The sequence below is a fragment of the Drosophila navojoa genome, chromosome X (genome assembly GCF_054131105.1).
Source record: "Drosophila navojoa isolate 15081-1374.11 chromosome X, UAZ_NAV_1.0, whole genome shotgun sequence".
Classification (NCBI taxonomy): Eukaryota; Metazoa; Arthropoda; class Insecta; order Diptera; family Drosophilidae; genus Drosophila; species Drosophila navojoa.
In genome coordinates, this window is record NC_142895.1 from 30,491,021 (window position 1) to 30,502,499 (window position 11,479).

The 11,479-nt window shown below is 39.8% G+C and overlaps 2 non-coding genes across 2 annotated transcripts; one reads left to right on the top strand and one right to left on the bottom strand.

The window, feature by feature from the left end:
* Positions 1-4,299: 4,299 nt before the first annotated feature.
* Positions 4,300-4,372, bottom strand: TRNAR-UCU (transfer RNA arginine (anticodon UCU)). The gene has a single exon. It is a non-coding gene; the product is annotated as a tRNA-Arg (tRNA).
* An 869-nt stretch (positions 4,373-5,241) lies between these two features.
* On the top strand, positions 5,242-5,315 carry TRNAI-AAU (transfer RNA isoleucine (anticodon AAU)). Its single transcript has one exon. It is a non-coding gene; the product is annotated as a tRNA-Ile (tRNA).
* Positions 5,316-11,479: the final 6,164 nt, after the last annotated feature.

Below are 11,479 nucleotides of genomic sequence, written 5' to 3' on the forward strand. Positions count from 1 at the left end.
CCAAGCGCAGTCGCTGCTTACTGCGCAGTTAGCAGAGAGCGGGCGCGTGAGGGTGGATGCATATGTATGCATGTGTGCGTGCATAATAGAAGTGCAGAATGATAAGTATATCAGCTTGGAGGGTTCAGGGTATCTCCTAGTCGAGCAGTCTCGACTAGAGTCTTCTTGCTTGTTATTATTGCCGTCGCGATTAAAATCGTTTAACAAACAAACGGCAATTCGTGAAAGCGATGCAAACAGCATGGAAAAAATAGTGAAATGCAATTAGCGATAATTGGTATTAAATAATTAAAGGAGAGCTGGCAATTTGCGTGGCGCCCCGTTTTCAGATTAGTTTATCGGGCTGTCATGTTTGATGGCCAAATATTTTGTTAGTCTGGCAAAGTTTTTGGCCCAATTGTTTTCCATTGTCTGAAGCTATAAATCTGGATTAAAACTTCATTTGCATATTTGCGAGCGTCTAACGGCAGGAGAGAGAGAGAGAGGGAGAGAGAGAGAGAGAGAGAGAGAGAGAGGGAGAGAGAGAGAGAGAGAGAGGGAGAGGAAGAGGGAGGAAAGGAAAGAAAGAGACAAGTCAAGCAAATTTTGGTGTGTTGAAAAATGAAATGTCATTGCTAAGGCCATGGCTAAAAAGTTGTTAGCCAAGCTAAGAGCCCCTGTCAGTTGCCACTTGTTTCACTTGGCCTGCAACTAGTCAACGAGCTTCAGTTAATTTATCAGCAAATTGTTAAATGCAGCTGACTGCAACTTTTCCTTTTTCTTCTCGCTCTCTCTCTCTCTCTCTCTCTCTCTACGTATATTTATCTCTATATCTGTGTCTATCGCTGCCTGCATCTCTTAAGCTGCTGACATTTTGATAAATTAAATATTGACTGGCTGCTAGTTCCTCTGCTGGCAGTTAGGCAGGCAACCTTCTGACGGCAGTCCATCAAATTAACCCCACTTGAATTGGCCTGATAAATGCATTTTGATGGCTCTGCCATCAGCTTTTGTTAACAGCAAGGAACGGTATCCTCTTGTGAATTTTTGCCTCAGCTTTTATTATTTGCTTGTTTTTTATTATTTTTTATATTTATTTGTTCGATGCTGTTGGCAATCGCCTGCCATAAATTTAACAGCAAGTAAATATTTGATTTGCTTCCGTTTGATATGCTCGGCTTTGAGTCCCCTGCAGCTCCATCAGCATCATCAGTTGATTAAATGCCATTTTTGTAGTCGCATTTCAACTTGATGCGTTTCAATCGCTTTTCGATTATTTCGAAAGCCTTCCACAAACCATAGAGCTTAGCGATGGCTGTGCAGCTCCGTGCTCTGCCAACAATTTAATCAAATTGAAGACAGGCAAGAAGCAGTTCAAGAAGTTGGCAGATTTCATACAAATGCATCAGCAGAGACTAGTCCAGTCTTAGCTTAGATGGCATATAGAGAAATTTTCTGCCCAATACTAGTTTAGTTTGTTTCTGTTGAGCTATAAATAATAAAGATAAATAAAAATCGTAGCATTTGAATAGAATCTAGCTTTTCATTTTTTGCTTCAACCACAATTATCGCCTATCGCAACTCTTCAGACTGCCCTCTCCCACTCTCGCACACCTCACAATTGGGGGATTCCTTTGGTACATCGCATATGATTATAAATTTTGGATCTCGCGTGACATCGTGGCATATTAAAGCGCTATTCGCCTAATGCCTTGGCAACCTGCGCCTCTCGTCAAACGCGTTAATGTGTATATGTATGTATGTGGGTGGGTGTGTGTGTGGGTGTGAGTGGGTGCAGGAAAATGAGCATAAAACAAAGTTTATGTGCAACTTTTTGATTACAAATGCAAATTACAGCGCAGCCAGCGGCAACAGCAGCAGAGCTTGAGAACTAAGCAAAAATGTAAGCGAAATGCGGGAGTATGCGAGACTGCTAGTCACTCTGTGCGCACTAAGCTGAATTCCTACGGGTATGACTCTGTTGTATATTAAGAAACTTGAAAGAGAATTAATAGTATGGCAATGATATTTATGGGATGTGGGAGTAATCAATATCAAAATCAAACAAAATATGACACCCTAAAAGACAATAGTTGCATATAAGAGCAAGAGAAAATAGCATATATGTACATTTTCTACATTTGTGCATTTGTAATATGTATATATAAAATTTGAATTCAGTATAAGATCTTGATTCAGCTTTCCCTATACTTATATATGTTTATGTATATGACATAATATGACATATCATTAAAATCTAAAAATCTATTTATTATATATGTAGGTATATTCGTAGTCACTTTACGTCTTTACGCTTGTCGACTGCGTTTTACGGACGAAGGGCATATAAAAGAACTTTTTTGAAATTGCAGCGAAATTGCTTCAATGTTTGTTTGTTTGTTTGTTTGTTTGCTACTTATGCGTATGAGTTTGAAGTGTGCGGGTATATGTGTGAGTGTTTCCTCTGTGTCGTTTCCCATTAAGTTGTGCGCTGTTTTGGCAGCAAGTTGACAAACATTTCATTTGCAGCCAAAAATGCGTAATCACAATACCAACATGGTACAGCCAAACAGACAGATGGATAGAGACAGAGGCCGATAGAGAGAGAAAGAGAGAGATAGAGGCAGAGAGAGAATGAAAGACAAAGAGAAAGGGAATGAGATCAAAGCTCAGCTCAGGGCCTTAATTTATTTAAACTTCAGTCTGCATCAAGTTGACACCATGGGCACAGACAAGGCACATTCTGAAGCCAGAGAGAATGACAAAGAGGCTGAGATGGTGGTGGAGGTGGAGGTGGAGTAGGCAATGAGCTGCTCCACGCGTAAGTTTTCCACTAGTGTCGCTTTAATAAACGCTTACTCGAATTGCTGCCAGGAATTCGTAATTTGCATAATTTGTACATAATATTTGGGCAAAGAAATTTTCAACGCATTTAACAAAGGCGCTTAGACATATACATGTACATACATACATATGTGAACGAGACAGGCACATTGACAAAGTGATTGACTGATTGAAGAGAGAGATGGAAGCAGACTTGCCTATTATAATCTTGAGCAAAGCCAGTCTAAGCCTCTTTCGCAAAATCATATACAGTGAAGCCTGTCAAGCACGGAAAAGATTGCTAGAATACCGTTATAGTTATGTTTACAATATTGAAACACATTTGCGTATTACATGGAAATATAATAGTATATTTTGTTTATTCATAAAACTCGTTCTTTTATTTATTCTCCATATATTTTTTTGATATAAATACAATAATACAATAATACGACTATTATGACTCTTATTTCCAACTCAAGTCGAAAAGTTTAAGAGATTACTAGATGTATTATTTATTATGTAGTAATTAACTTGGTCGAATTCTGGTGTACTATAAAATAACTCAATTGATTCGCCCGTTTGATTTCATTCAATATTGCCTAATTTAATTACATATTTATTGAATTATTGTCCCGAAAGTTTTCACATTGCACTCGTATTTCTCAACTGTTACTAATAGGAGTCGATTGGTCAATATTCATTTCATACTTTCGTATTATTTTTACCTCTGACGGTCATAAATTGGCGACAACAACGGCAAAAGCAACAGCAACGGTGCACGAATAATCAGACATCTGACACTTAACATCCGCTTGGAATTTTTCAATGTATTTTCCGTAAGGGAAAGCGCGGACTGCCGGAGTCGAAAACTGTGGTAGAAGGTCTCAGCAGTGGGGATGAGTGGGGAAGTCGGAGAGTTCTCGACCTGCAATTAAATGCTTATCGAAAACTTCGGACACTGACAAAAGACTGGGACAGCAAAAAGACAGAGGTGGGTAAAGGTACAGCTAGGGGTGGAAGACAGGTGAGGGAACGCTGCAGGCAAATAGAGCGACAATAGCTGCATATAATTGGGGCTATGGCTGCACACTTTCCAACTCGTCCAAGTTTGTCCGGTAAAAGTTTTTGCCAGGAAATGGTTGAATGTGCTCTTAATGTGGACGGAAGTGCAGGCAGTCGCACCCGCTCGCAGGTGGTCTAGTGCTCAATTGCAGTGACTCTGCCCAGAGACGGCATGTGAGAACTAACTGTACAGATAGACAGCTTAAGTATTAATTAGGCTGTCCGAAAGAAAAGGGACAAAATAAATGTGAACGCAAACAGGTGCAAAAAAGGCGACGCAAACAAATCGAGTCGTTCACATCAACATTAATTGTTGCTATCAGAAGAAAGCGCGTACAAAAAATGAGGCAACATTAAAGTTGAGTAATGATGCTGATATAACGAAAGACAATTGAATGTGAGGAGCAATAAAAAGAACTTAATTTCCTTAGTCGACCGTGACAGGACTCGAACCTGCAATCTTCGGATCAGAAGTCCGACGCCTTATCCATTAGGCAACACGGTCTTATGTATTGTCTGGCGCTAGAAGCTCTAATCCCGCTACGCTTCGATGACGTAACGCCGCTGACGTGGCCGGGGCCAATGGCACTAGCATAAACGGCAATGTGAATAAGCGTGGGGAGCAGTAAACGTAGATTGGGGAATAGGGCATAGCAAGTAGAAGTGGAAGAGGAAGTAGAAGTGGAAGTGTGTGCAAAACAAAGCGCTGCGCTAATTAAGCGACGCTCTAATGAACAGATATGCCCCAGCTCTGCGACCGGCACACTAAAATAGAGATGAGCAGGTACCTACTCTTATGTATGTATGTAGGTATGTGCGCACTCACACACTCACACATACATACATAGTCGCACTGACGCAACACAATGGAAAGACACGTCGCATATGCATATGCAGGCTTTGTGGACACAATGAAATATAAAAACCTTAAAAAAAATAACTTTGCTGCTCAAATGAGAATGTCAAGGAAATGTGCAAAATGAATTGTAAAGTCGTATGTACGGCAGTTCTCTTCTTGCTCTACCTCCGCAGTCTGACTTTTAAGCATTCATTGTGTCATTTCCATTGTTGTTGCCGTTACAGCTACAACAACAACAACAACAAAGACGAGAACAAGAGTAGCAGCCGCAAGAATATTTTTTGTGACAAACACACTTTCGTTATGGTTCTTCCGGTGGGCATCGTTAGCTTGAGACAGCGTTAATTAGCAAAAAGCTAACAAAGCTTTTGCACTTTTGTTCTCTCTATGATAAGAGCTTTTGCTTTCGTTGCGATCATGCCTGCTCAGTGCCCGTCAAACTGAATGTTCTGGGCTATTTATAGATTGAACGTGGTCTATTTCTAGTTGAGCTATTTTCACTCATCAACAATATCGGCCCATTAGCTCAGCTGGTTAGAGCGTCGTGCTAATAACGCGAAGGTCGCGGGTTCGATCCCCCCATGGGCCATCGTTAATTTTTGCTGTATTTACATATATTTTTTTCTATTCCTGATTATACCCTGAACCCATTGAAAATGGGAAATCAGGGTATAATGGTTTTGTTAAAAGTATGTAACAGGCAGAAGGAGGCGTGGCAGACCCCACAAAGTATATATATTCTTGATCAGGGGGACAAGCTGAGTCGATTTGGCCCTGTCCGTCTGTCTGTCCGTCCGTCCGTCCGTCCGTCCGTATGTATGAACGCGTCGATTTCAGAAGATATAAGAGCTAGAGACTTCAACTTTTTTTTAAAATGTCCGTATATATCACGCGCATATCGAGTTTATCACTAAAAAACGATAACTCATTCCGATACTTTTTTATCGATAAAAAACCTTATCGAAGATCACTTAAAAAATTATATCTCCTACATCTTTCAAGCTAGAGTCTCCAAATTTAAAATGTATATAAAGATGTATTTTATACAATTTCGGTTTTTGTTAAAATTTACCCCCCACCCCTAAATCCACCCCCTCACCCTAATCTTTGTAAAAGTCTTATATCAAATACTAGAGACTCGTGATTCGGTATACACATACATTTTAACATTATGATTACGTTCTGAAAGTTTCATTACGATCGTACGTCTAGAAATTAAATTATTCAACAAATAAGTTGTCATTATATTGCCAACACTGCAGCGCAACCCAAGCGCAATCGCCTGTATATGTGAGTGTGTGTATATGCGTGTGTTTGTTTGTATGCGTGTGTGTGCGTGTGTTTGTTTGTATGCGTGTGTGTGTGTGTGTGTGCGTGTGTGTTTACTAATTATTATTGAAATATCAGTTGCTTGTAGGGTTCAGGGGATCTCGTAGTCGAGCTGTCTCGACTAGAGCTTTCTTACTTGTTATACCCTGAACCCATTGAAAATGGGAAATCAGGGTATAATGGTTTTGTTGAAATGTATGTAACAGGCAGAAGGAGGTGTGGCAGACCCCACAAAGTATATATATTCTTGATCAGGGCGAAGAGTTGAGTCGATTTGGCAATGTCCGTCTGTCTGTCCGTCCGTCCGTCCGTCCGTCCGTCCGTCCGTCCGTCGGTCTGTCCGTATGTATAAACGCGTCGATCTCAGAAGATATAAGAGCTAGAAACTTAAACTTTTTTTTAAAATGTCCGTATATATCGCGCGCATATCGAGTTTATCACTAAAAAACGATAACTCATCCCGATACTTTTTTTATCGATAAAAAACCTTATCGAAGATCAGTTAAAAAATTTTATCTCCTACATCTTTCAGGCTAGAGTCTCCAAATTTAAAATGTATATTAAGATGAATTTTATACAATTTCGGTTTTTGTTAAAATTTACCCCCCCACCCCTAAATCCACCCCCTCACCCTCAACTTTGTAAAAGTCGTATATCAAATACTAGAGACTTGTGCTTCGGTATACACATACATTTTAACATTATGATTACGTTCTGAAAGTTTCATTACGATCGTACGTCTAGAAATGAAATTATTCAACAAATAAGTTCTCATAATATTGCCAACACTGCAGCGCAACCCAAGCGCAATCGCCTGTATATGTGAGTGTGTGTGTACGCGTGTGTTTGTTTGTATGTGTATGTGTGTGCGTGTGTTTGTTTGTATGCGTGTGTGTGTGTGTGCGTGTGCGTGTGTGTGTGCTAACTATTATTGAAATATCAGTTGCTTGTAGGGTTCAGGGGATCTCGTAGTCGAGCAGTCTCGACTAGAGCTTTCTTACTTGTTTTATTTTTATTTTATTTAATTTTTTTTCCACAATAAAATGTATTATTTGTTGAAGTACACATTTATTAAACTATAAGTACAGCAATCTATTGTAGCAATTTATGTAATTTTATAACAACACTATTTATCATTTTGTATATATTTATGCTAGTAGGTACATACATACATATATGTATATGGAGGAGCATAGCATACATATTTATTTATGTTAAAATGCCATTTAACTGAACGTCTCATAACATTTACCATAGACGTCTTCTGCTTTTCGGAGGCATTTTTGCCAAAGTGGGCGGGGCTTATGCTCGGGTGGCCCAGCAACCAGACCAATTGACGTTGATAAGTTGCGCAATTATTGCGCTTCGCTAGCGATGCCGCCTCTGCCTCTGCCTTTGCAGCTGCCAGTGCCGCTGCCTCTGCCTCTACCTCTGCTTTGTGTCTGTCCCGCCCTCTGCCAATGCCTCTGCTGACGTCGCAGTCGGCGCTGACGTCGCATTCGATTTTCCACAATTGAATTCAATTTCATTCACAATAAAATTCTTTGTTAGCGTCATTATTATCTTCATTACCATCATCATCGGGCGCTAGCCAACGACCCATAGTCACATTTCGAGTATTGGTGGAGGGTGCGGGGAGTGGTGGGGCTATGGGCAGAGTCAGGGTAGAAGTTGGGGTGGTAGGTACTCGGATCCATACATTTGGCTCAATCTTCATCTCGATTCAATTCATTCGATTCATAGCTAACAATTTGCAGGGCGCCAATGCCGCAGCTCAAAACATCATGACTCTATATACTTGTACATATATATACATATATATATATATATACATATACATATTTTATGTCTCCTCCTATTCGAGCTGGATATAGGTACGAGGTCAGACCCCGCCTGTCTGTGCTTTGTAAATGTTTTCATTTTCGAGTATTTTTTCAAGCTCACTTTTTGGCAGACATTCAAGAATGAAAGCAAATAGGAAAAAACAGACGAAAAACACGATAATGTGCATCAAATGAGCTGTGCGCACATTTCGCAGGCGTCGCATTGGCTATTGAACTATATTAGCCTTGTACATGGCTCTGAATTCGAGTCAGTTAAACGTGGCCAAAGCTCTTGCTCAATTGTGGCCGTCAAACAGCTAGCAGCTAACAGTGACCAGTCACGGGCTAACTTTCAACTTGAGTAAAGCAGTTTATCAAAAGCTTTGCTAAGCACGCATATACATACATATATGTATATATACATGTGTGTATTTATATATATGTGTATAAATACACACACCCCAACGGAGCCCAACAGACCCCAAAAGCAATGGGAGCTCCAATGAAAAAAGCATATCAAATGAGCCGATGACTGTGCAGATACCCAGTAACTGCAGTAGCTGCCCAAAGGGGGGTATGCACTCCCTGAACATGATTCAAGCGGAATCGAAAACTTTAACAAGTGCAAGAGTAAGGAATATGAATATACGTTATGTTTCTAATATACTCTCTAATAAATATGATTGATTCGAATGATTCAGTGTGCAAACAGTTAAGACGATTCCAAACGGCATTCTCTCTGTGGTCGTTTGCCTCTTCTGTCCTATTTCCTACTTCAACTATTCGTTCTATTGAGTTTTGGAGCGAGAAAACAGAACGAATTTCTTATGATTGACGAAATATATCAATACATAGTGGATCTCTGAAGAAGTATAAAGACAATTTATTATTAAATTATGACATAGTTTATTATTAAATGAACATGAAAACTAATATAATATGTAAAACCTACCATAAATTAGCACATAATTAAATTAAATTATAAATTAATTTGATGAATTGTGTGTTATTTTTTCGTTTTTCTATTCCTCTTTATCTCTTCTTCCTAATTTCGTATAATATTATTATTATTATTAAATTTTTCTATTTTGTTCCTCATTATCAATTATCATTATCTTTTAATCTATGTATACATATACCTATATACACATATTTTTTTTTTTATTCTTCACTGTCTCTTTTTCGTTCCTTTGCTTTATCTTTGTCTTTCTTTCTTGTAACTTTTTTTTCAATTATTCTCTGCTTAGTCTTTGTTTATTTTCCTTATGCTTTAATCTCTTTCTTTTGCGTTGTTCCTTCTCCCTTGTCTCTTCTTCTCTCTCTTCTTGCATGGTCTCTTAATTTGTAACCCTTTGACTTTATGCTAAATTTTTATAAACTTCGAATTACAATAAAAACATATATACATATAGATTTATATATTTGTAGTGTATTAAGTAAGTTGCATTAGTTTCCATATGCTCTGCCACACACACAAACATTCATATAGACTTATATTTATATATCTACACACATACACAAACATACATACATACATACATATATATTTATATTTATATATATCTACATATACGGTATTTGTATGTGACATCAAACTAGTTACCAAACCTACACACACGCACACACACACACACGTACACACTCATCATTTGTGGATGGTCGTGCATGTTTCATGTCCACTTAACTTGGAGAAGTTTCATCGCCCTGGCTGCGGCGCCCACTTCGGCCTTTGTCAACGTTGCCGCAGTTGCGAGTTTTTGCTGCTGTTGCTGGCTGAATTACCCCTAAATTATGGTAATTTATTTTTCCCCAAAGAGCGATCCAGCAAGACGACATCCAACGTTCGATGTCCAATGACCGGCCACCCGCCCTTCCATTGTTGTTATCGTAATACCAGTCCCGCTATCCACTGGCCACTCTAATTCCGACTCCTGTCCTCGCATGTGGCATAACTTTGTCTTGGCATTTAAAATCTATGCGATTTAGGAACAGTTCAGTTATGAAGTGACTCTGCGACTCTGCCTAATACTTATCTGTCTCTGGCTCTGTCTCTGTCTCTGTCTCTGACTCTGGCGTCCAATTGTCTGGCTGCCTTTGACGCCTCGTCAGTGTCGTGATTTATGAGCGCCAGCAAAGAACGAAAAACTGCAATGGCTTTGTGCTTGGGTCCGCGTGGAGGCAATTAAAACGCAGAAATTAAGCAAAGCCCCGCGAATCAAATGCTAACTGCCCCAGTGGCTCCGAGGTGGCAATACAAATGCATTTCCTAACTGGGATTAACATGTTGTTGGCGTCTCTCGGGGCTCATTAACAACGAGGGCCCCAACTGCCGTGCTTTATGCGCCGTAATAGGCCTCGCGCTTTGTCTGCTTAACGACTCACTGGCTCTGCACTCTAGTGGCACTCACATACACATGTAAATGTGTGAGATGGTGTGTGAGTGTGTGTGTGTGTGTGTGTGTGTGTGTGTGTGTGTGTGTGTGTGTGTGTGTGTGTGTGTGTGTGTGTGTGTGTGTGTGTGTGTGTGTGTGTGTGTGTGTGTGTGTGTGTGTGTGTGTGTGTGTGTGTGTTTGTGTGTTTTTTACCCTGAACCCATTGAAAATGGGAAATCAGGGTATAATGGTTTTGTTAAAAGTATGTAACAGGCAGAAGGAGGCGTGGCAGACCCCACAAAGTATATATATTCTTGATCAGGGCGACAAGCTGAGTCGATTTGGCCCTGTCCGTCTGTCTGTCCGTCCGTCCGTCCGTCCGTCCGTATGTATGAACGCGTCGATTTCAGATGATATAAGAGCTAGAGACTTCAACTTTTTTTTTTAAATGTCCGTATATATCACGCGCATATCGAGTTTATCACTAAAAAACGATAACTCATTCCGATACTTTTTTATCGATAAAAAACCTTATCGAAGATCACTTAAAAAATTATATCTCCTTCATCTTTCAAGCAAGAGTCTCCAAATTTAAAATGTATATTAAGATACATTTTAGACAAATTCGGTTTTTGTTAAAATTTACCCCCCACCCCTAAATTCAACCCCTCACCCTCATCTTTGTAAAAGTCGTATATCAAATACTAGAGACTTGTGCTTCGGTATACACATACATTTTAACATTATGATTACGTTCAAATAAGTTCTCATTATATTGCCAACACTGCAGCGCAACCCAAGCGCAATCGCCTGTATATGTGAGTGTGTGTATATGCGTGTGTTTGTTTGTATGCGTGTGTGTGCGTGTATTTGTTTGTATGCGTGTGTGTGCGTATGCGTGTGTGTGTGCTAACTATTATTGAAATATCAGTTGCTTGTAGGGTTCAGGGGATCTCGTAGTCGAGCAGTCTCGACTAGAGCTTTCTTACTTGTTTTTATTTTATTTTTTTTATATTCGTTTATTAACAGTTTTTATAATTATACAGGTGCAAGTTGCGTGGTGGCTAGGATAGTGCGCGGTGCTTGCGGGACGGCCGTAAAGCATTGCTTCGCAAGCACTGTGCGCTACCTTAGCCTGTGACAGCTCGACTTCTCATTCGCTCGACTCTGCGGAGCTCCATCATCACTGTGGCCGCGAAGGTGCTTGTTAGTTCCTAAGCTTCCTCCGA